Below are 24400 nucleotides of genomic sequence, written 5' to 3' on the forward strand. Positions count from 1 at the left end.
CTCAGGAACCTCCTCCCCCATGCCGCAAGGGCGCGCAGGGGGAGTCAGGCATTCCAACCCCCAGCGGGAAACCCCGAACCAGACTCGGGTCAGCCCGCGAAAAACACCGAGTTTGAAAGCAAGCAGACGGCCCGAGCTTGCGCTCAGCTGCCTAGCCACACCTCCCCCACGGAGGGGCGAGCCTGAGTCCCCTTCCCCCGTCCCAGCTCCCCTCGCAGGGGCAGCCTTGGGACAGCCCGAAAAGCTCGGGGGAGGGTCCCGGCTGATCGCGGGCGCCGTGGCGACCGCCGCGGTCGGGTCCGATGACGGTTCCGCTGGGAGACTCTCAAGCCCAGCCCCCTCCACCGGCGCGGCAGGCGAGGGACCGACCCCCGCGGGAGAGGCTGCAGGTCCCGACTCCGGGACGGGTTGCCGTCGATCGTCGCTGCTGTTGAGTGTGTCGCCTAGCAACGCGGGCGAAGCCGCGGAGGGCGGTGCTTTCGTCCTGGAACTGCTGACGAGCTCTGTTGGAGGCGATGGATCCACCCCCGCCAGAGGCGGACCCGCGGGAGAGGCTGCAGGTCCCGGCCCCTCCTCTGGAACAGGCAGGGGCGGGGCCCTTGGCCCCGGTTCAGGTGACAGAGCCAACCCACCTCCCCCCTGAGGGGGGGGAGGCAGTTCCGTCGGCTCCTGCTCCAAGGTCGCAGAAAAAAACTTGTCTTCTGACGCGGGCAAAGCGTCGCCCCCCCACCCCGATTCGGGGGGGCTGGAGATTTCCAGGCAGCGGATTCGGACAGGCTTGCCTTTTTCCAGCTTCAGGGAGAAGGGAGACAAGCCCCGTGCATTTGCAATCCACTGATATGCTAAAGCTTTCCGTTTCAAAACTGGGAAGAGAGTTCTGAAAGGCTGGTAGATCGAAGGAAAACCGAGTCCCCGGTAGAAAAGATCTCTGATAATGAATTCCATGCATTCCCAAACATATGAGTCAAAGGCATACAGCACATCAGAGAAAAACCATGGTGTTTTGCCCACCGGAAAAACTCATAGAAATGTGTCGTTAGCATAGGAATGCTGTCCTCATCACCCCATTTTCGCCAGAGGTCAATAATTTTCTCCTCTGAGGGAGAGAATGGAACCTCCGTCTCCGTAGGCACCCTCTGCCATAACCGAATCTGCCTCACACGAAGGGCAGCATTTCCAGGAAGGGCAGTGGAAACAGTACCTTGCGACAGTGTGCTCTGGGCTTCAGCAGGCTGCTCTGTGCCGCGAAGACACCCAGACATCTTGTCTCGGAGACTTTCCAAAAGGTTCTCTCTGTGGCCAGCCTCGGCTGTGAACTCTGTCCAATTTCAGGATCGTCAGTTCTTCAGCTCCTGGCTAGAAGCCACTCCTGTGGTCCCTGGTGTAGGTGACCATCAATGCTAAACACTCGGGGTTCACCCAAATGTAGCAATGCTCCTCTGGGCTTACCAAATAAAGAATTCTTCTTCACTCAGGGTCCAATTGTGGTGATTTCTTCACTCGAGGCACCATCTGTCAGTTCTGTCCCCGGTGTTCACCTTTCGTGGTGGTGCTCCTTTTTTCACTCGGAGGTCACCATTTATTACAGGGGTTTTCTGAGGTCCCAGGATGAGGGAAGAGACGACAACGTTGACTCCATGTATCAGAAGGCTTTGATTTATTATGATACGATATATAAGATATAGAAACTATACTAAAAGAATAAAGAGAAGGATTTCACTATGAAGGCTAAGCTAAGAATAGAAAAGAATGTGTAAACTGAAGTCTTCTCAGCCCGAGACGGGCCGAACAGGTGAATTGTGATAGGCTCTTAATTGGAAACAGTCCGACGGGGCCAATCACAGATTTTCCCGTGGCATTCCACAGCAGCAGATAAGAATTGTTTAGTTTGTTCTGAGGCTTCTCAGCTCCCAGGAAAGGAAAAATCCCAAGTAAAGGATTTTTCATAAAATATGTTGGCAACACCCTACGTAGTGAGAAATGTGGGTGAACAACAACTGCTGTTCAATCCAGAATGGTCTCTCAAACGTGTTGAGTTGCTAATGTAAATTAACATCTCAAAAATACAACCAGCCTGCTCCTCCTTCCTAAGAACATCCTTTGAGGGCTGGACAACATGGTTACAAAGACAGGTATACCTCAAGAGCAGAGTAAGAAAGGATCTAACTGGGATATTAGGGACAGGATTAGGAGTCCTAAATGGAATTGATTCAGAAATACTGATGAATAATCTGTCTGCTGCAGCAAGTGGCCTAACAAAATTGAAACAGCCTTTACAGTCATCCCTATTAGCATTAGGAACTAGCCAGTGGCAGATTTCAAAAGTACTGCCAAAGTGGGAAAAGGCAAGAGACCAAGACCACAGGTTAATAGTAGAAGCACTTAGTGCAGTTCAAGATAATGTGTCTTTAGCTTTCAGTTGTATACAAGCACAGTTATGGATGCAGGCAACAGCAGCCCTGATCATATAGGAAGGGGGTGAAGGTAATTTTCCAGATGAAATTCGGAAAGTTGTCTGGGATAATGCGATTGATTTTGAAAGGAAGTTTCAATCCTGGTGGGCTATGGTAAATTTCACCTATGATCCTACTTCTAACGTAGCTACTGCCTTTGCGCTGACCATACGTAATACTACTGTTTACATTATTCACCCCATCATTGCATTAGGAATAAATCATGAAAAAACGGTACTCTACCCTTCAGAACATAGAGTGTGGGCACGAAAAGTGAATGAAAATGGCAAACAGTAAACTTAGAGTCCTGCATTACTAGAGAACAGCTGGGATTCATCTGCAAAAGCAATACTATTAATGCCCAAGATGTGTGTCTAGACACTGAACAAAGTGTTTGTGACATTGAAATTCATCCAGTCACTGATCAGAAAACTGTGCTCGTATATATTGGTAAAGGTTGTGTGTGCCTGAGAACTGCTTGTGCTACTGTAGAGATTTATAACAATGATGTTATTTTGTCTAGCAGAAATCATTCTAACTTTTGTATTTGTAATTTTGTTAAGATTATCGGGTGTGATTTTTCGTACTTGGCCCCAGTGACGTCCCACCAGTTGATTAAAACCAATTACACAATGTACCGCAGACTATCACCTACTCCTATTGGGATGGATCTTACATTGGTAAAACAGTTAATTAAGCACCAAGACCTATTAGGAATCTTGAAGGAAATCCAAGAATGCGGGAAGAAAACCTTAATTACTGTCCAACATGATACAAAAGAAATAACCAGAATTCTACAGAGAATAGAACAGAATGCGGATCATCACTGGTGGGATGTGATCTTTGGGTGGTCACCAACTGCAAATGGAATCTTTAATAAGTTGTGTCATCCCATTGTAGTTTTGTTAATATTAGTTGGAATAAGTTTAGGATTATCCATTATTTTACTAATTTGGAACTGGAGAATACTACAACGAGTAGCTATGTTAACATCCCTATCAAATGTACATGGCAAAGCATTGAGAGACACCTATTGTCGTAGGGGTCTGCATTAAGTAAAAGAATTTACTTATTTTCTAGAAAAGGGGGGAATGAGACAGAGCAGAAATTTTCCAGGTTCCAGGGTAGAAATCCTTTTGATTTAGGTTAAATGTACATCTTTTAGTTAAGCCTTGGAATCTTAGCTGTTTAGTCTGAACTCAGAAAATTGCACCAGTGAAGGGCGGAGATAAGGTGGGGGAGACGGGTCAACTTGGCCTAGGAATTTTTTCTGATAACAAAAGAACTAGCGCTAAATGTAAAGGCTCAGCCCAATTGGTTGAATTACAGGCTGTTTTCATGGCATTCCAGAAATTTTCTCAGGTGCCTCTGAACTTGGTCACTGATTCTGCCTATGTCGCAGACATAACTAAACGTTTGGATTGTTCACTTCTGAAAGAGGTCAATAATACAGTTTTGTTTCAGTTATTGAAAACTTTGTGGTGTGCGATTCAGACCTGAGTTCATTCGTATTACATCCTGCGCATTTGGAGTCACACCAATTTACCAGGTTTCATAACAGAAGGCAATGCCAGGGCTGACAGGTTAGCTAACCCTGCATGGGTAGTAAAATGAATAGGGCAGGAGATCTTTCTCCTTTTTAATGCCTTTATTAAAAGTAATCAGCTCAGGAGGGAAGGCCCAACGGGTCTGCGCTCATGCCGTCGTCGGTCCCAGGAGTGGCTCAGAGGAGGAGGAAAAGTGCAGCTTTGTCCACTGGTTGGCAGGCAGAGATGGGGGTTCCATCCTCACGAGAGCACCAGGAGATTCCCCATTTCCTGGTTTGACATTTGAGGTCCTCTGTCCAGTCAACATCTTTTTAGGTTATGGTGAGGGGCAAAAAGGGTCTCAGTGTCTCTGCAGGCTCTGGACTTTGATCTTCACATCCAGACATCACTTTCATCTTTTAATTCTGGGTTGGCTTGTTGTTTTGGGGGGTTTATTTGCTGAGTTTGGTGGGAGGTTTACCCTGTTGCATCCTGGCTCCAAGGTTATTTGCATGTCAACTCCAAGGTCCCCTCCTTTCACCGTTGGGGGGGTGGGGGGGGATGCCATCCTCCTGGCCGCAGGCAGGGTGGTACAAAGAGGGGAATTCTCAACAACAGGAAGTTAAAGACCGACTTTTAACAGGTGATTACAACATGAAGCTAACAAAGAACTCCCCTCTGCCAGAACTGGTTTAACTTGTAATCCTACAACCTTTAAAAAAAAAAAAAGGGTAATCCTTTTTTTACTCATAACAGGTAGCACCTCAGCCTGACAAGATTGCACAAGCCACAGCTTTGCATGATTTTTTACATCGAAGTGCACATACCCTGCAGAAACAATTTCACCTAACGCCAACTGAGGCTCGTGAGATTGTCAGTTCTTGCGCTGTCATGGACTTGCTGCACCTTTACCAGCGGGGGTGAACCCCAGAGGCCTAAAAGCCTGTCAACTTTGGCAAACAGATGTTATTCATATTGCCGAATTTGGCCAACTTAAGTATGTGCACGTGTCTATTGACACCTCCTCTGCAATGTGGGCATCTGCTCATAGTGGAGAAAAGGGTCGCGATGTGATTGCCTGTTGGAGGATGGCTTATGTGTTTCTGGGTATACCTTCTTCTGTGAAAACTGATAATGGTCCTGCCTACATCTCACAGAAGATGTGGCAGTTCTTGCGCTTTTGGGGAGTCTCACACAAACTTGGTATTCCACATTCTCTAACTGGTCAAGCCATTGTTGAATGTGCTTATGGCACTTTAAAGTGTGTTCTGGAGAAACAAAAAAGGGGAATGCCTGGAGAAACCCCACACAGTCGATTGAAAAAAGCTCTATATACAATCAATCATCCTACACTGATAAAAAATTCAAACAATCCTGTCATTCTAAATCATTTTCTCTCATTGCAATCTTAAAGTGAGATGCACCTGCCATGAGCAAAAGTCTGGATATGGGATCTAACCACTAATAAGTGGGAGGGCCCGTGCGACCTTATCACTTGGGGTTGTGGGTATGCATCTGTATCCACAGATACTGGGGTATGGTGGATACCTGTGAGGTGTGTTCGCCCTAACTTGTGATACCAAAACCAGAATGTGGCCAACCAGCAACCTTTGAATGGTGATCAAGATGCAAACCATCAATCAGATGGCCCCTCTATGAGCAGGGAATGAACATTCTATCTTTTCATTGTTTCTGGAAAAGGGTTGTTGACAAGTTAGACTGCCAGTTCTTTGAGCAGACTAACAATGTTTTGTTACTGTATTAGAATTAGTAACTGATCTTTTAGAATTCATAGTTGATTTCTTGTAAGAAGGAACAACAAGGCTTGATTGTAAAGAATTTGATAGTATATGTTGGAAATCTCTCTGGCCATTCTAAGTCAGCATCTGATTGAGGTTCTGACTGATAACTGACAAAGTGCTAAGGGAACCTCTGGAGCTGTGTTTGTTCTCCCTCCTGCAAAGGGCCCTGCAGGGGATTAGAAATGCCGCCTTCCTCTTTAAACAAAAAGGGCTGTGGATACTGACAGCCTGGTCAGAGAGAGAAACAGATAAACTTTCCCAGGAATTGTTCTGGGGAGTTTTGAGAAGGCTGAGAGAAGGAATTAAAACAATCTTGCAGCTGGTGTTTTGAACAGCTGTTTTCTCATAGGATGTTTACCAAAGGGTGTTTCCTTAATTAGCCAATCATGTGACGGGTGTTGATTAAGAATCAAACAGATTCTGGGTGAACAATGTTGTTTATAAATATCGTGGGATTGTAATAAAGGAGCTTTTTGCCTCTGAAAATGTATGGAGTCAAGTGTCACCTTTCTTCCCGTTCCTGACTCAATGGTGAGAGTGGTTGGCTTCAAGTCTTACTAGGCACCTTCTGCCAAAGGCTTTAGGACAGACCATGGCTCCCAGCTGTAGAGTAGAGCACGTTCTTTCTATTTGGTTTTGTCTTGATTGGGCTAAGGGCTATTGTAAGAGTGATCTCTTGTTTAATTTGGGTAAAGGCTTGTTGTTGTTCAAGGCTCTATTGGAAAGTGTTCTTTTTGTGGGTGACTGTGGATGTGACAGCCTGGCCAGAGAGCGAAAAAACTAGATAAGTTTTCCCAGAATCGGCTGTGAGACTTTAGGGAGTTGCAGAGAAACAATGATAGCTTGTTATTATAAACAACCTGCATGTGGTGTTTTCCTACTCTCTGTTTTCCTGTTTTTCTCAAAGACTGTTTATAAGAAAGGTGTTTTTGTTAATTAGCCAATCAGGTGAAATGTATTGATTAATTGACCAATCTGGTTTGTCTGTATCGGAACACTGTATAAAAGAGAGATTTTCAAAGTAAAGCGGGATGCTGTGCAAACCAGCCTTCTGGTGAGTCTGTGTCATTTCTTACTCAACAGTGACAGGTGAGTAGGTAGAGAGGGCTTACAATTTGGCTGTACTCAGGAATATGCATTCTTGAAAAGCCTATGGTGCTTCAGAAAGCTTGTGTTTCTTTTTTGTTGGTTGGTAGAGACATTGTTATGATCTTGTTGATGACATGGGTGGGAATCTGACCCTGTCAGTCTTGCCACTTTACTCCCAGGAATTGGTTTTCTCAAACAGGTTCCTTAATTTTGTTCTTCTTGATGGCAAAATCCACTTCTAGGAGAATTTGGATGATTTTCTCTCTTTTCATAAATACTTCTGTTGTCGTGTTCTCCGACACAATTATGTCATCAATGTATTGTAGATGTTTTTGAGCTTCACTCTTTTTTAGTGTAGTCTGAATCAGTCTATGGCAGATGGTGGGTGTTGTAAATGATCAAATCGGCAGCCAAATTTATAAAAAAATTTTATAAATTTATTAGATCAACAACCAAAAAATAGAATATTATAAAACCGCCACAGCCAAGACAGCGTCAACCCCGGACTTTGACGCTGGGTGAACCTGGGTCGAACTGACATAGTGTCAGCGTCTCCCCAGAGTTTCACACCAACTGCTCCAGGTAGCCAGCTTATATACAGTTTATTCTGCCTGAAGCAGAAATTACCTAAGATTTCTGTAAGTCCCTACATATGTATAACGGGAACTATACAGATTCAGTCTTGTACAAAAGTCAGTCCATAGGTTTGGATGGCTGTCTGGGCTCCTCGAGATAGTCTTCTTTTCAGTTGTAGCCAGGACGTTGCCGTTCCTCGATGTAATCTCTTCCAGGTGCTGTTCTGTGAATATTCTGGACATTCTTGGGAAATGATCAATGATTGCCCAGGAAGGACTCATTCATTTGTTAATAGTCATGATTTTATCTGGGCAAGTCCGGGAAATCTTTTGAATAGAAAGGAAAGCCCTGCTTCTGGCCATGGGGGTCAGAGGCATGGTTGGATCTTTATAATTTTTATACAGTTACAAAGCATGAATTATCTCTATCATATACTACAGTGGGACTGTGCTTCTACTTTTGGGGCAACTGGTTGTAGGTGTACTGCATTCCTCTCTACATGAAGGCAAACTGAAGCTTGCATTCTGATGCTAAAGAATGGAGAAAAATGCATTGGTAATGTTAATAGTGGCATACTACTTTGCTGCCTTGGATTCTAGCTTGTATTGGAGTTCTAGCATGTTTGGCGCAATAGCACTCAGTGGTGGAGTCATTTCATTCAAGGCACGATAGTCTATAGTCAATCTCCATTCTCCTTCAGATTTGCGCATAGGCTAAATGGGGCTGTTGAAAGGTGACTGGGTTTTTTTGACTACCCTATGGCCCTCTAGCACATGGATCATTTTGTGGATGGGGATTATGGCATTTCGAGTTCTTCTGTACTGTTGGCAGTGCATTGTTGAGGAGGCGACTGGTATTCGTTGGTCTTCTACCTTTAGGAGTCTTATTTTAGATGGGTTTTCTGATAGTCTAGGCAAGGTGTTTAATTTCTTGATGCCTTCTGTCTCTATAGCTGCTATCTTAAATGCCCACTTGAATCCCTTTGGCTTGTTGAAATATCTACTTTGGAGGAAGTCTGTGCCCAAAATGCATGGGGCCTCTGGGCCAGTCACAATGGGTTGTTTCTTCCCCTCATTTCTAGTCAGGCTCACATCAGCTTCTACCTAAGTAAAATCTTGTGATCTCCTTGTCATCCCATCAATAAAAACAGATTCTGCCTCCACATGTTTTGATGGGATTAATGTGCACTACGCACTAGTGTTGACTAAGGCTTCATATTTTTGTGGTTCTGATTTGCTAGGTTAACGAATCTACATAGTCTAAAAAAACCAGTTTTCCCTAGCTTCTATTTGGTTAGAAGCAGGGCTCCTCTAAGCCTGGTTATCTTTCTTTCCCTGGGCATATGTCTTGGAGGTTCCTGCAAGGGGATCTGTCAGAACTCAGGACATCCCTCTGGGAGTCCAGAGTTTCCGGGACCCTTGCCAGGGAGCTCAGAGACCCTGGCACACAGCCCAGAACACCAGTGGGTTCGATTACGAACCACTGAGCAAATGGTCACCTTTATAGAAAGAGATAAAAGCCACGATAGTGTAAATAATGTAAAAATAAAGTACTCACAGGGTGTAAATGTAGGTTTTAGGATTTTTGGTATAGGAGTTTCTGGGGACAAGATGGAGGGATTTGGGCGTGTCTAGCCTTTCTTCTTCTTCTTCTCTACCTCCATCTTGTCTGGTGATGTTGGCACTTTTAGATTGGTCTAGAGTAGAAACCTACTGTCTAATATAGATGATAGGTATTGGAAAATAACTGTAAATATTGTACATGTAGTTTGTAGTATATAAAGATAACACCGCCCTGGGGGTGGGCGGAGTGTCTCTGACTGTCCTGCCAAACGGATCTCGGCTGGACAGGGAGAAAGAATTTTATAGATAAGATACAATAAACAACCTTGAGACCGAGAAATGAAGAGCCCTGACTCCTTCAAGCATCGGGCTGGGAAAAGAGACTTTCGAACTTTTCTCGGGGTCACTCTGACCAGCTAGAGAGAGAGACCCCGACAGGGATTGGACATGTTGTCATCATCATCATCATACTTGGAAGTTTGGCTATGGACTATTGGAGCTGCCTCTTATTTGGAGGAACTTCTCTGAGTCTTGTCTTTTAATTCAAGCACTTGTGGTAGAGCAGTAGTATATTTTTTATCCCATCTCTTCATGTTTTCTCTATAATTATGTAGGAAGAACCATAGCTTAGTTTGAGGGGTGTACATTTTCTCCCTATTTGGGGGACATCTCTGTTTGGTATCAGAACTTCTGATTTGTATTGCTGAGATTTGGAGAAGGTCTTCTTTAATCTCTTCTCTGAGTTTTTCATGAGTTTCTTTTATCTTACTTTCTAATTTCTGTAGACGTGTTTATAGAATTCCAATTTTTGTATGTGTTGGGCCATGCACGGTATCTGCATATGCTCAGAGCTTCTTGGCCATATTAAGCACAGTCTCTGTCTTGTCATCTTGCTTTATTATTGCTAAAACATGTGGGAACTCAGCACATCACTCCAGATGTCCAGAGCTACCGAGAGAACCCCTGGCGGGGAAGGGGGGGGGGGGGGGTGGGGGGTTCGGAGATCTTGGAATGTTGCCAGAAGCACTTGGTGGCTTGATTTTGATCCTTCTAGGGATTTGCCACCTGTGTATGAGGAAATGAAACCTGTGAGAATCACTCAGGTGTGAAGGGTGCAGGGAAGACATATTTATAGAGTGAAGCACAGATTTTAGGGTTTTGGTACGGGGGGTAATGGAGACAAGATGGAGGGAACAGGGCGTGTCACAAGGTTCTTCTTCTTCTTGTCATCCATCTTCCGTGTGATGTTGGCACTTGTGAATTGGTCTATGGTGAAGGTGCACTTGGTAATAAGGGTGATAGGTATTGGGAATGAAAGGTAAATATGATATATGTAGTTTTTACTATAAAAAGACGCAACTGCCTCATGGGCGGTCAGAGTGCCTTTGGCTGCCTTGCTGGTCAGATCCCGGCCAGACAGAGAAAGAACTTTGTAGATAAGAAATAATAAATAATTCTGAAGAACCAAAAAGCTAGAGTCCAGACTCGTCCTTTGAAGCCCAGCATGCAAAAGAACCATCCTACGCGTGTGTGGGAGCAGAGACGGACAGCCGAACCCCATAAAAACAGAAGCATATTTTTGTGGCTTAAGTCATAGAAGTTTTCGCTACATCTCGGATGTACATGGTACCAAGTCTGGATTCCTAGTGTTTACGTTATCTGAGAAGACAATCTCTGCTACTGCCATTTTTCTCAAGCGTTGAATATTTTGTTCTATGGTCTTCTCTTGGGTTTGCTGCATACAGAGATCATCTGCACATGGATATCTTTGTGCCACACGTCCCAGGACCTGTGCCCAGAGACTGTGAGGGTTAGCCCCGCTCATCATTCCTTGGTCGATAACTGGATCATGTGACAGGGATCCCAAATGCCTTGCTTCAGTACCGTCCAGAATTGTAGCCTCACCTGCAGCACGCTAAAGACGGACTAACCAACTATAGATTCATCAGGTCGTCGAGTGTAATTTTTTCCTAGGCTACTAAGGTCTTTTAGGGAAAAGGACTCAGTAGTGACTTCCAATTTTGTGTCAGTAATTGGTTTTGAGGGTCCTTCCCCCGGATCATTGTCGTCTATTGGCCGATCAGTTTTGCTTGTGTGTTTTCCACCTCTCGTGGTAGGAGCAATAGCCATTGGTTGAAGCTCACCATCTGGTTTAGCTACAACCTGAGTAGCTGGGGTGTTGGCTGCAGCCTGAGTGACTGGGGTAGCTGCTGATTGATCTCCCTGCCCCCGTGCTTTTATTTGCTGCCCTATAGTATCTAGCAGCGTGCGATAATCGTATGCTAGGGCTTAGCTTATTGCAATGATCTTTTTTTCCTTAGAGTCATCATGGCATTTCTCTTTCAAGTATTTCCCTGCCTCAGCTGGGTTCTGAATTTGTTCACATGGAAAATCCCAGGCTATGGGGTCAGAAAATTCTTTTAGGGTTTGGTCCATATCCTCCCATTCTCCACACTACTCAGCATTTTCCACACTTGGGTTTACTTTTGGGTCAGGGGTCTCATCAGCTCCTCTGCATATCTCAGCCCTCATTCTAGAGAAGCTGCAGATTGTATAGAGGAAGCTTACTAGATTAAATACTAGGAAGGTGGTCTCTTCAATATTTAGGGGAAATTGAACATTCTCAAAAAGTGACTTAACAGATTTAAAGGAGAAGAAGGAAAGAAAAGGCTGAAAAGCCTCATCCCCTGCTCTTCCTCTAACAAATTTGGCACAGTTACTAATAAATGCCCAAAACATGTTATTGGAACTAGGTTGTAGGGTAGGATGAAGAAACTATAAACTATACGTATCTTGAATAGACTCTAGTATGTTTGTAAACTCCCTATAAATCATTATCACTGAGCTCAGCACAATAGCTATTCTAATCCATGCCCCTCTACTGTAAAAGCTATGTGTTAGGGATAATATTTGGGTTATTTCTGGATAAGAAAATAGGCCTAGGGACCAGAAAGGTATTAAAACCTCAAAAAAGCTTAGGGACCAGAAACACATAAAGGCCCCTACCCAGAGAACCATTATGAATTCAAGTAACATGGCTATTGACTGCTTTATCTCAATACAGAATAAGTACAACTAAAATGTAACCAGTATAGCTTTTTTCTGTTTTCTCAAGCCACGTGTTAGGTGCCAAAAAATGTATTTGTCCTGATTTAGGGCAAATTTGGGAGAAAACCTCCAAAGGGGTTCCTCTAAAAAGCAGATTTAAGCGCCCCCTCCCTTAACTGCTTCGGGAAAATATTTCCTTGGAGAAAAGTGGAAAAAACTGTTTCTTTAGTAGGCAAAGCATTTACCAGCACAAAAAAAAAATTTAACAATATTAACCAATAAAACCTTTTGCTGCTCCAAAACAGATGACAAACTCAGAAAGTCCCTTTTGTGGGCTGTAGTTTGGCTCACTAAGTCTGTTATCAGTCTCTCTGGCACTGGAAATGCCTCGGCCCAGGCCTGGCCCCAGTGGGCTATAGGTGTGAGCTGCCAGTGCTCTTCTGGGTGTTCAGTCTAGAGCAGGTTTAAACAGTTCTAAGAGAAAAGAATAACCATAGTCTAGGGAACTTCTCTGCCTCAGCTAGCTAAAAACTAACTAAAAGCAAAGGAGAGCTCTGTCCCGTCATCCGTCCGTGCTGCAGACAACACAATCCATCAGCCAGAACGTGGAGGAGTGAGTGCAGTTTCTGAAAACAAACTGTGCTTCTTCTTTCCCCCCCTTTGCTCTCAGAACTAGTTTTAACGGTGCAAAACTTATTTCTGGGCTAAACAGACGAATGGGGATACAAGCATCATAAAGTCACCCTAGGATACCCTCTTTACTCTGCCTCACTCTTTTTAATTATCTCAACCTCCTCTGATGGAAGGGACAGTTTCTCTGGCAAGGATGGGGTTACTAGGAGCAAAGGGAGGCTATTAAGAGATTTCTGGCAACAGTGCAGCTTTCCAAGCTTCTTCAGCAGCCAGTCAGTTACCTATTGCCTCTTCTGACCACCCTGCCTGGTGTTCCCTAACATGTATTATTGCCACCCCTTTTGGTAAATTCACCACTTCCAATAGGTGAGAAATTAAGCTCTCATGAGCTAACAATTTTCCTCTGCAGGTTAATAAACCTCTTTCTTCCCATAATTTCCCAAATGCATGTATCACCCCATATGCATATTTAGAATCAGTAAAAATATTCAGTATCTTGTCCTGATATAATTCACAGGCCCTTACAAGTGCATACAGGTCCACTGTCTGAGCTGACCATGTGGGTAGAAATCTACCTCCTTCCTTTAATTCCTTTCCATTAATGATAGCGTATCCTGTAAATAGCTTCCCTTCCTACCATCCCTGAAGACCCATCCATAAACACATTTTCTCCCTCAGGCCAGGAAGTGTCTCGTAAATGTTCCCTAGCCCGGGTCTGGAGATCTATCACTTGAATGCAGTCATGTGATTCTTCCCAGCCCCTTCTTCAGGGCCATTCACAGAGGCTGTGTTAAACCCTTCCCACTTTTCAATTCTAAGTCCTCCTGTTCCATTAAACAAGAGTCATACTGTAATAAGTGAGCACTGGTCATCCACTTAGAGGCTCTTTCAGTTAACAACACTTTAACTTGATGTGAAACTTGAACAATCAGATATCCTCCTACTGTCAGTTTTTGGGACTCAAGTTACCATCAAGGCTCTGGTTGCACAGTTCTGCAGACAGTGAGGCCAGCCTCTGGATGCTGAGTCTAAGAGCTTAGAAAAATAAGCAACAGGCCGCTGTGTTTCCCCATGCTCTTGTACCAAAATTCCTTAAGAATGGCCTTGTTTAACATCCACATATAATTCAAATTCCTTTTCTGAGTCTGGAAGAGCTAAGACTGGGGCATTAACCAATTTGTCTTTTAATTTTCTAAAGCTTTTCTCTCCTTCTGGTGTCCATGCCACAACATTAGGACTCTCTTGGGTTAAAAATTCATATAAAGGTCTGGTTAAACAGAAAAATTCTCAGTCCATGCTCTGCAATGCCCTACTAACTTTAAAAACTGCCATAACTTCTTCTTTGTCTGGGGTAATGGTACTTGTAAGATCCCTTGTATTCTGTCTGGATCAATACACCGCAACCCTCCAGTCAAAATGTGTCCCAAATATTTAGCCTTTTTCTCTACCAACTGCTCCTTCTTTTCAGACATTCTAAGTCCCTTTTTAGCAAGAAAATTAAGCAGCTTCACAGTAGCCTCTTCAACCACCTTTTCCTGTTCCCCTGATAAAAGCAAATCATCCACGTACTGCAACAACCTAACTCTTGAGGGTGGAGTAAACTCTCTTAATATTTTCTGCAGGGCTTGCCCACACAAAACCCGTGACTTTGTAAATACCTGTGGAGGGACTGTCCATGTCAATTGTTGTTTTACCATCTTCTCTACTTCCTCCTGCTCCCACTGAAAGGCAAAATACTGTTTACTGTCCTCGGTAATTGGATACCCCGAGAAAGCATCCTTTAAATCCAGTACTGAATAATACTGATGTGAAGAAGGAATCTGATTCAGGATGGTATAGGGATTCAGAACTGTGGGATGCCTTGGTTTGACAATTTCATTTATTATTCTTAGATCCTGCACCATTCTGTAGGTTCCATCCTGTTTCTTAACCAGCAGGATAGGAGCGTTATAGGGAGACATCCATGATTCCAAAAGACCTGCCTTTAGCAGGGACTCAATGACAGGCTGTAACTCCTTCCTTCCCTTGAAATAGGATATTGCTTTTTAGACACCACTTGTCCTGGTTGCTTCAAAGTAATTTGGAGAGGCTCTATATCAAATCTTCCGTATTTCCCTGGGGCCACTCACATTTCTGGGTTTATTTCAGCATAAACCTTCTCAGACATTTTACACAAAGTTACCAGTGTTAGGCTCTGTATCATTTTTCACAATACTAATTTGCATTCCCACTTAAGCCATCAAATCCCTTCCCAGTAAATTACAATCACAATTAGGAACAAACAGGAATTCATGCATTTCAAACCTGTTTCCCACATCTATTAATAGGGGTTGAACAAAATGCACTCATTCATCCTTCCCACTCACCCCTTGAATAATCAAAGATCTTTTTGACAATTTTCCCCTCCTAGGGATAAAATTCAAGGTGGATTGAGAGGCCCCTGTGTCTACCAGGAAACACAGCTCCTCTCAATCTGGACCCACCTTAAAAGTTAGCAAGGGCTCCAGTGTGGTGGCTCCCTGGTATAATGGGAGCCCCTGACACCCCTAAAATCTATCTCTATTATCCTCTGGACTTCTTCCTCCTGAGGATCCAATTGTTGCTGCAGGCATTCTTGCTTCCAGTGTCCCTCTGCCCTGCAGATAGCACACTGATTTCTCCCCAACCGATGTCTGGGTTGGCTCTCCCCTGCTGAGGAGGGAATGCTTCTGCCACTTGCTTGTGGCCAACCCTGTCTCTTCTATCCCAGGGGACCTTTTGGGTTATGCGGTTTATCCCTCTGGGGCTGTAAAAACTCTGCTATATCACCTTTGCTTTTTCCTCATCCCTTCTTATATACACTTGTGTTCAAGACTGCAAGGCAAGATGTATTCTATTACCATCTGTATGGCAGTTGTCTTTTGTCAAGTGGGCAGTTTTCCTTATCTCTCTCTGAGTGATCACAATCACTCCTCTCTCAGGAGGGGACATCTGCTGATAACAGGCTATTGAATGTCACTGCATGACTGATAAGAACTATAGCATACCATTGTGAGATGCTCCACCCAGAAGGAGAAGCCAAGCATTCCTACCCAGATATAATCTGGAGATTCTGGAATACCAGCACAGCTTCTCCACTGGATTTCCTAGAGGAACAGCAGCTGTCTCTTCTTCCACTGAACTGTCAGAGGAAGACTGCACCCTTTTTCTACAGGATCCCTTCTCCAGCAGAACCACACCTGACACTCCAGGAGGACTGCAGCCACATTTCCAATTGGACTGCTACCAACACCCTGACCAACAGGGTGTCAGGTTGAGTTCTGACTCTGTCAGTATTGTTTTAGTTTACTGCATTGTTTGTTTTATCCTTTTATTTTCTTCCCTATTAAAGAACTGTTATTTCCTGCTCCCATAATTTTTGTTGCCTGAGAGCCCCTTAATTTAAAATTTATAGTAATTCGGGGGGGGGTTCATTTTCTTCATTTCAGATTTCAGGGGAGGCTCCTGCCTTCCTTAGCAGGCACCTGTCTTTCCCAAACCAAGACAACTTGCTGTATCTTTGTAACCAGTTCATCCAGGGACTTATTCTGTTCTTCCTCTAGTCCCCCCTGCTACTGCCTGCGGCTACTCATTTTCCCACAGCTCAAACCCACTCATTTTTCCAGTGAACCAAACAAAATCCTTAAAAAAAAAATCCTTATCCTTCCACATACAATCTGCATTTCCCAGATAGATCTTCCTCCTCCTCCTTGTGCTCACTCTCTTGATCACACACTGCATACCAGAGCCGGTCCCTGTCCTGTCGCAGTGTCCAAATGGCTCCTCCCCCCTGGCGCTCCTAGTGGGCACAGCTGGCAGCACCACAAGCAGCTGGGGTGTCCCGCAGCCTCATGGGGGCTGGCAGCCACTGCCACCCCTGCCCCAGGGGTGATGGGGTCAGGCACTGCCTGGTGCTGAGCTCCAGGTGCCCCACAGCCCCCACAGGTCCCCCCCAATCCGTGCTCCCGGTCCCGCACTTCCATGTCCAGTCTTGCTGCTCCGTGCCTCAAACATATCTCTCTACATTCCCCTTCAACTAATCTTTTCTCAACATATCAACACTATTTGTCCATCTCCTGTTGTCAAGACTCCTTCTTGACTCCCCTTATTGCTCCCCCTGGGCATGGATTGTCAAGACCCTTTCTCAACTTTTCCTTATTGCCTCCTTTGGGCATCCATGTCTTTACTTCTGGAACAATGTGTAAACCAACTCCACATTCTTCCAAGGGATTCTTTGGAGATATTTTGGGATTGTCATCCCTTCTGCTGGGGCCCCTTCCCAGCTTTACCTTTGCTACCTCCATGGGTGCCCTCTCAGGTTTACCTGTGCTACCCTCCATGGGTGCCCTCCCAGGTTGACTCCCTGAAGATCCCATTTTACTCACCAGTGAGATTTTCAGTGGTCCTTCCCTGTAGACTCTTCACGGACCCCCCTGGTCTGACACTCATCTGTTTCCTGGACAGTCCTGGGAACCCAATCAATTGCCTGGTGCCGGCCACCATCAAGGGGAGCTGATCACCCAGTGTGGGTGAGGCGAGCCTCCAGCTTCACTTGCTTCCTGCTGCCCCTGGATGATGGAAATATCCTGGACAAGATCCCACAAATTGTCAGGAAAATTACTCCACAAACACCAGAGGTTTATGTCTAAAAAGGGGACAGAGGAGCCAAGTAACTTTATTCGAATAAAGGGAGAGGTCAATGGCATTTCCCATGGGGTCTCTCAAACTGTTAGAGGACGCAGCCTCCTTTTTATCCTAATTTCCCAGCCACATTTCCCTCTCTCCTTCCCCATTGGCTGAGGTACTTGAGAGGTACAAACTTTCCAAATCAACCAATACACCCCCTTTCTAATGTGTACTCCCCCCCTTTTTCTTTTTCCTTGTGTCACTGTTCTTTTTCTCTAAATCTAGAGATTTAGCACAGTCTTGAGTGGGTAACAGTCTGTGTCAATTAGTGGAATTCCTATGGAATTTATGGTTCCCCCCATTGCTTCATTGACCTCTCTGTATCTGGCCTTATCTACCATCAGGCCTACAGTTTGTTGGTAAAGACACCTCCTTCTCATTCCTCTCACTTCCAACTGGAACTATTCTATTTATTTAATTTATATTACCTGAATTTGAAAATTATTTCTCTTTTATTCAAGTTGCTAAAAGATAGGTTGGTTCCTGCTGGCATATTAAATTTAATCAGTTGTAACCATGTCAGAAAGGAAACACATTAGAAGGAGGCTTCTGTTTCTGTTGACTTTAAATAATTCCTGTGATAACTCTACAGTAGCTTGCTTGAAAAAGACAAATTAGACAGATAGCCAGATAGTTATCTCAAATAGATAATTGCATATTTAAAGTTACATTAAAGCAAAAGTAGTATTTGCATTTAAAGATATTAAGATAAGATTCCAGACATCATTCCTCCTTCAAATTCAGATCAAGCAAACATCTAGCCACTTGATTTCTGAGGGTTCTTGATTCTACCATCAAATCAAAAGGGCTAAGGGTTTTTTTTTCATCAGTTAAGGCTGTTTCTCTTTAGTTTGGAAGGATATCAAGAAAGCAAAATTTTCTGGGACCAGAGGGAACCTGGTTCTCACACAAAGCTACTTAATAGCAGTCAAAGCTTCTGTAAGAGTTCAGCCATTTTATTTCTAATCAAACTAGGTGGCACCTCAAAGCATCCAAAAAGGCTAGGAAGCTTATGTACAGCTGCAACCGGTACTTCCTACTCCTGATCTCTGGTATTATGATTAGCATAACTAATGCCATTTTATAAGGTAAATGGCCATTCTCTGTGACTGAGCTGGTCATGTATTGGTCCCTTTTTGCCTCCTCAAGGTCTTGAAGGTCCATAACACTATGCAGATTTCTCCCCTTCCCTATTGGCCTCCAGATTTTTGGGCACCATGCTGACTTCTCCCCACCTTACTGGCTTTGAAGGTCCCAAGGCATATGGTCAAATCATTATTTTCATTTCTAGTAGGCATGATATCAATTATTGAGACCACACAGTCAATAGGTGCCAAGAACATTATTAGTGTATAATTGCTGAATCATTATCTGGAGACCCAAGATTCCTACAAAGGGCAAGTGATCAACGAAATTAATTTTTGCAAGAACAGAAGTTTCTTATCTGAAGGATCCATACCTAAGAGAAACATAAATAGTTGATGCCTAAAAAAATTGCAAAAGTTAATGATGGAAACATCTGGATTAACAGACAAATCACAAGGATGCTGACAATTATACTGCACTCCTACAAAATATATGCTTTTAACATATGTTGCTATGTATACCACGTTTATGATAAGACAATTAGAAATCTGTATTAGTAGGTGGATTATTCATATCATACCCTTGTAGAATAAGGTATAAACCCCCTAAAAATCCCTTGTTTGGCTGAGACATCTCATGCACTTGAATAAATACATACCTTTGTAATTCTATACTTTGCATCCTAGCCTCTCTCCTCAGTCGTCACAGGCCAAATTTGTAACACAGTATATCCATAGCTGATTTTTCTTTTTTATGATGGTTTACACATTTTCTTTCCTATGACGGTGAGAGGGCAGTGTGCAGCCACTGGCTCTCAAGGCCTGTTTAAGGAAACGGTACCGCTGCCATAAAGCACTGTGGCCACTTTACGAGGCAGCACTAGCTCCACCGCGGTGGGTGGGTGGATGGGAGGGGAAAGACAGACATTCACTGCTCCAGGGCCTAGTGGCCTGAGTTTGGAGAAGGGCTAACAGACAGCCAACTGGGGACAAGGCCACACCACTCTCCGCTACGACGCCACTCTCTTCGATGGAGCGCCGAGAGACGGCAGTGAAGGAAAAGAAGCGCCTGCGCGGTACGGAGTAGCGGTGGACTAGGCGGAGGATTGCTTCCTGCGCTCCTGTCGCAGTTCGGAATTTGCAGTGCGCCTGCGTGTTGGTGGAGGGGAAGAGGGCGGTGTCCGGTCCCGTGTTTTGAATGTCTCGATGCGGCTAGCTCACTATTTGGCAGGAAAGTGAGGAGGCCTCCATCCTGGTCGTAGAGTTCGTGTACGGAGAGGAGGATCCAAATGTAGCAGAGGCGAATTGGAGGCAGCAGTGTTGACTGCGGAGTGGGACAAACGAAACAAGGGGAGCAGCTCCCCATACTGCTGCCGCAGAGAATCTGGGTGGCCTAGTAAGACAGGAGGACTGCTGCGGCTGCAGTGCTAACACTTCTAGACTATCCTCCTGGCACTCCCAGGCGCCCATCCCCCCAGCAGGTGAGTAGTGAATGCGGGGGAAGGGGGAAGGGAAAGGAAAGCACAGCCTAGGACCGGGTAGAACCGGAGGGAGTCGCTGTGGAACGAGCTCGGACCCGCGGTTTGTAGCTTTCCCTCCCCTCCTCCTTCCCTGCAGCAGACGTTATTTATATACTTGCGGTGTTCCGTCTCTGTTAACCGTTTCTTCTTCACTGTCTGCTTCAGCAGCCCGCCTAAAAGCCGCGGGAGGTGGGCGAGAGTGGGGGTCTTCAGACTCTCTTCCCACATAGTGCCCCGACTCCTTGGCAACCACCACTCTAATGGGCTCCGGGGGACTGCTGCTCTCATTTGGCATGGCCCCTCCCGGTATCTACCCCGCCCACATCGCGTCCGTTGCTGGAGAGAAGGGGTCGCAGCTGCACATTCCCCCTTCCTCTCTGTGGATCTATTGTACTGCGGGCTGGGGCCCGCTAAGGGGCTCCTAGCAGATAAGCCTCTTTGTCGATAGTGCACGTTGAGGGAGACAGGTACGTCTCTGACCTGTCCTCTATTGGCTCCCCTCATGAGAAAATGTGGTGAAGGGGATGTGAGGGTGGTGGCCGGGCTCGGCCGAGCCTCAGTAGCCAAAGGCTGGAGTTGAAAAAGTTGCTAACGCGTCGGGCTGGCAGCACTGGAGTTGCACACGCCACCGCTGCTGTCCGGGACACCCAGGGTGTGTGGACGTATGCCTGCGCTTTGCTCGCGCTTTTCTGGGTTCCTTTGTCTGCTGCTGTCGCCGCTTTCCCCTCCTCCCTCGATTCCCTCTCTCTCCTCCCTCCTCTCCTTTCTTTTCCCCTCCCTTCTTTCCCCTCTCTTCCAGACTCAAAACGCTGCTGCAGCTGCAGGTTTGTAAATACTGGACTAACACACACAACATGGCTGACGTTCGCCCTGCTCCTTCAACGGGCTCTCCTCTTTCTCCCTCTGTCTCCACTGCTTAGCCTCTTCTCCATTTAGTCTTTTGTTTCTTCTCATTCATCTCCCATTAAAAAAAAAAAATCACCCTCCTTATTGCGCCCATGGCGGGATTTCAAGGGTAAGGATCGTCACTTTGGAGTCTTTCTCCTTTCGTTTTGCCTTTTACAATAAAATCCAAACCTAAAATTCGAGGGGGTTTGGGAACCTAGCAAGGCCTGGAGGGAGGGCGAGAATTGGCTGAGCCCTGCTGAAAGAGGCTCGGTTGGAATGCGCGTATCTCGTTGGTGGGAGGGGGCTGGTGCACTAAAGTGCTGGCAGAGATGAAATACTGTATTATTCTTGCAAAAATGATCTAGTAATTTCTTTCATTTTGGGATATAGCTCAGTATAAGGTATTACCTTGGCACAGTCATATTAAAAAACCCTGAGCTACTTATGTTAGAATAGGCATTGTGTACTGAAAAAAACACACCATAGGTTTTCTTGGCTTTCTCTGTATCTCCTTGTCAGTATCTTAAATAGCTCACAGATCACGGGATATGAAACTGAAATTAACACTTGCCAGGTCTCTTTGTGTTGCTAGTTTTCTCTCACAGAATTATTTGCCCCTGTGATGACAATAGTATAAACAGAAGTGTGTTGTTTTTGTTCTTAATAGGAGCATTTTTTCTTAAAAAGGTAAAAGGCGCGGCATTGTGAACTGAAGTGCGATACTGAGCTACACAACAGCATATTTCTGACTTTTAACACAAGACAAATGTTCAGTTCAGCACCTACCAACCTCATTTATTCAGAGTACCCTCTTCTGACTTCAAAGAAAATAACAAATATTTTATTGGGTGGTTGGGGTTTTTTAATGACATAAAGCCAAAATAACATTTTAATTTCTTGGGCATACCTAAAATGATCTGCTGGGGAACAGCATATCTAGGTTGTAAGGATGAGTACCCAAGGTGCAAAGGATGTGATGCTTTCTATTGCTTTCTAAATATGTGTAACTGTAACTCATAGTCAATGTTTCATTTTCAAAAATTATATTTAAAAACACAGTCTTTATTCAAAGTATAACCACATTGATAGCCATGGCTTCTATCAGAGCAGTGCCCTAAAGTAATGTCCTAACTTTTTTTTTTTTTTTATTTTGCTTTAGAAGCTTCTAGTGGAGGAGCACTGGTATAGCATAATCATAATTCTTATTGACTTAGAAGTAGTTACTGCATTTTAATGCTAGAATTAAGTATCATATAGTAATACATTCTTTAATTTTTTTCTCTCCTGCTTTTTCCCTCCCCATTAACAAGTGTTGTTTAACTGGAGAAGACTATAAATTATAGGATTGAGTTTACCGCAATGTAAAACTTAAGTGGAGTAATCCAAATTGCATTTTGAAATATGTATTCATGTCATGGCTCCCAAGCCAATTGTAATATTTCTAGGTGGAAAAGTCTGAGCAAAAGTCTGTAACTTGATATGTTGGTGAATTTTTGCTGCACTCATTTACTCTATCATTAACTAATCAAAATATTAGTTAACTAATTTGTATTTTATCTATGAACAGTGTAAAATGGGCCTGGCAATGCTAAAGTAATTTTCAAGTAATGGTGAAATTATTTCATTGAATAATATACAGTACTTATTACTTTTTTTATGTGACAGTGGTTGGATTTAACTTTCTCTTTTAATCTAAAATGTGAATTTGGTGATGACATGCAGAAATGTAGGAGGTGTATTTATTTGACTATTTGAGAGGTTGAGGAGAATGTTTTCCTATTCTTTGACCATGTTGTAGCTGATAGTCCCCTTGTATTAACAGTGCCCGCTACTTTAATTGAAGTGCTTTGGATTCAGTCCCTGCAGTTCCATTTTCTGGGAGTGATCAGTGGTGTGATAACCTGGCTAGTCTTAACGTTCCTTTCTGGAGGTTTTGGTTTGTTTGATTTTGTGTCAGAGTTCTGGGGAGCCTATCTGTTTGCTCAAGTTTAAGACTGCTTGTATCTGCAGGTTTGGAAATGCTTTAGGATAAAAGTGCACTAATAAAATATATTGTTAATGTTTAAGGTCACTGGTTGATCTCTCATCCTTCTGTTTTCAGTCTTTCTAGTGGTTCAGAGGTAGTCCTGAATACCAAGTTCCCGATGTAGCTTTGTGTCTAGCCTATTAAGATGATAATTCCCTCTGAATGTGTACCTCAAAGGCTTTTTAATTCTACCCACTGTATTGCTTGGTGGGTTTTTTATTTTCCCCACATTACTATTAGGTCAGAACAAGTAATGAATATAGTGAACATGGGTAACTATTCTGTTTTAAGATTACTATGATGACTAGGTTGTAAAGTATAACCTTACTTAGCAAACTGATGTCTACCACTGCTTCTTAAGGTGATATTGCTTTGCCCAGATGTTGCCAGTCACTTCTAAAATGAAGAAGTAAGCTTGACATTTTCAGTAGTGTTCACTTGATGCCTTGGAGTAGCTACCTAGAACAGAGGCTAGACAGAGTTAAAAGAATAAAGTAGGTATTTATCAAAGGCCTTCAATAGAGACACCTTGGACAGTGCAAAAGCCTTGCAGAGACTACACCCAAGATGGGGTTTACTGTTGTTAGATATATACTGTTGTTAAATGCATACTGCTAGTGGATGTTTAGTATTGAGACTCAACAAGGTAGAGGCCTTGTCAAGCCTCTAAAGGGGGAAATGATGGCTTAAGTCTTAGCTTTTATATTTTTCAGATCCTGTACTACATTAGTGTATAACTCTGAACTCCATATACAGTGTTAGTAAGCTCTCTTCACATTTTGGTCAGACAAAACAATCCTTCCAGGCCTGAGAACAAAGGACACTATCTGCCTCAGGCCCTGAAAAGATTTAAAAAAATGAATGGGGGGAAGCAAACCAGGGGAATATGACTTCATTACCTGAAGCTATAATTGGACAACTAACCTCTGATATGCAAATAGACCAAACTTATATCCATCTGTGAAACTCGTGACCATCGTCCATCTTGGGTGTAGTCTCTGCAAGGCTTTTGCACTGCCCAAGGTGTATCTATTAAAGGCCTTATATAAAGACCTACTTTATTCTTTTAACTCTGTCTAGCCTCTATTCTAGGTAGCCACTCCAACAGTAAATATCTAACAAGAGTAAATATCTACTTGATCTAAAGCATACCAAGCTGTGTTTATGCTGATTTCTGAAAAATGCCTTCACCTATCTACACCTTAAGTTGACCCCCTGTCCTGGTTTAGGGCAAATTTGTGAGGAAAAACCTCCAAATTGCGATGCCTCTAGAAAGCAAATCCAAGTGGCCCCTCCCTCAACTGGTTTGGGAAAAAAGATTTCCTTGGAGAAAAGAGGAAAAAACCCTGTTTATTTAACTGGCAAAGCATTCACCAGCACAAAAAAAAAAAAAAAAAAAAAAAAAGAACAATATTAAACAATAAAACCTCTTGCCAATTCAAAGAGATGATAAACTCAGAAAGTCCCCTTCATGTGTTGTAGCTTGGC

At 43.9% G+C, this 24400-nt stretch overlaps 1 protein-coding gene and 1 long non-coding RNA gene across 2 annotated transcripts in view; one reads left to right on the forward strand and one right to left on the reverse strand.

Moving 5' to 3' along the window:
• Positions 1 to 9988: 9988 nt before the first annotated feature.
• On the reverse strand, positions 9989 to 19443 carry LOC127060996 (uncharacterized). The gene is made up of 3 exons (XR_007780362.1): positions 19138 to 19443; positions 17093 to 17293; positions 9989 to 14410 (listed from the first exon to the last, which is right to left on the reverse strand). It is a non-coding gene; the product is annotated as an uncharacterized LOC127060996 (long non-coding RNA).
• Positions 19444 to 19624: 181 nt separating this feature from the next.
• Positions 19625 to 24400, forward strand: part of LOC103824914 (spindlin-Z-like) — a 98267-nt gene continuing 93491 nt past the window's right edge. Inside the window, 1 exon segment of the mRNA XM_050986447.1 lies at positions 19625 to 19959. The gene's annotated coding sequence lies outside the window, so the exon portion shown is untranslated.

This window comes from Serinus canaria, chromosome W, assembly GCF_022539315.1.
Source record: "Serinus canaria isolate serCan28SL12 chromosome W, serCan2020, whole genome shotgun sequence".
Taxonomy (NCBI): domain Eukaryota; kingdom Metazoa; phylum Chordata; class Aves; order Passeriformes; family Fringillidae; genus Serinus; species Serinus canaria.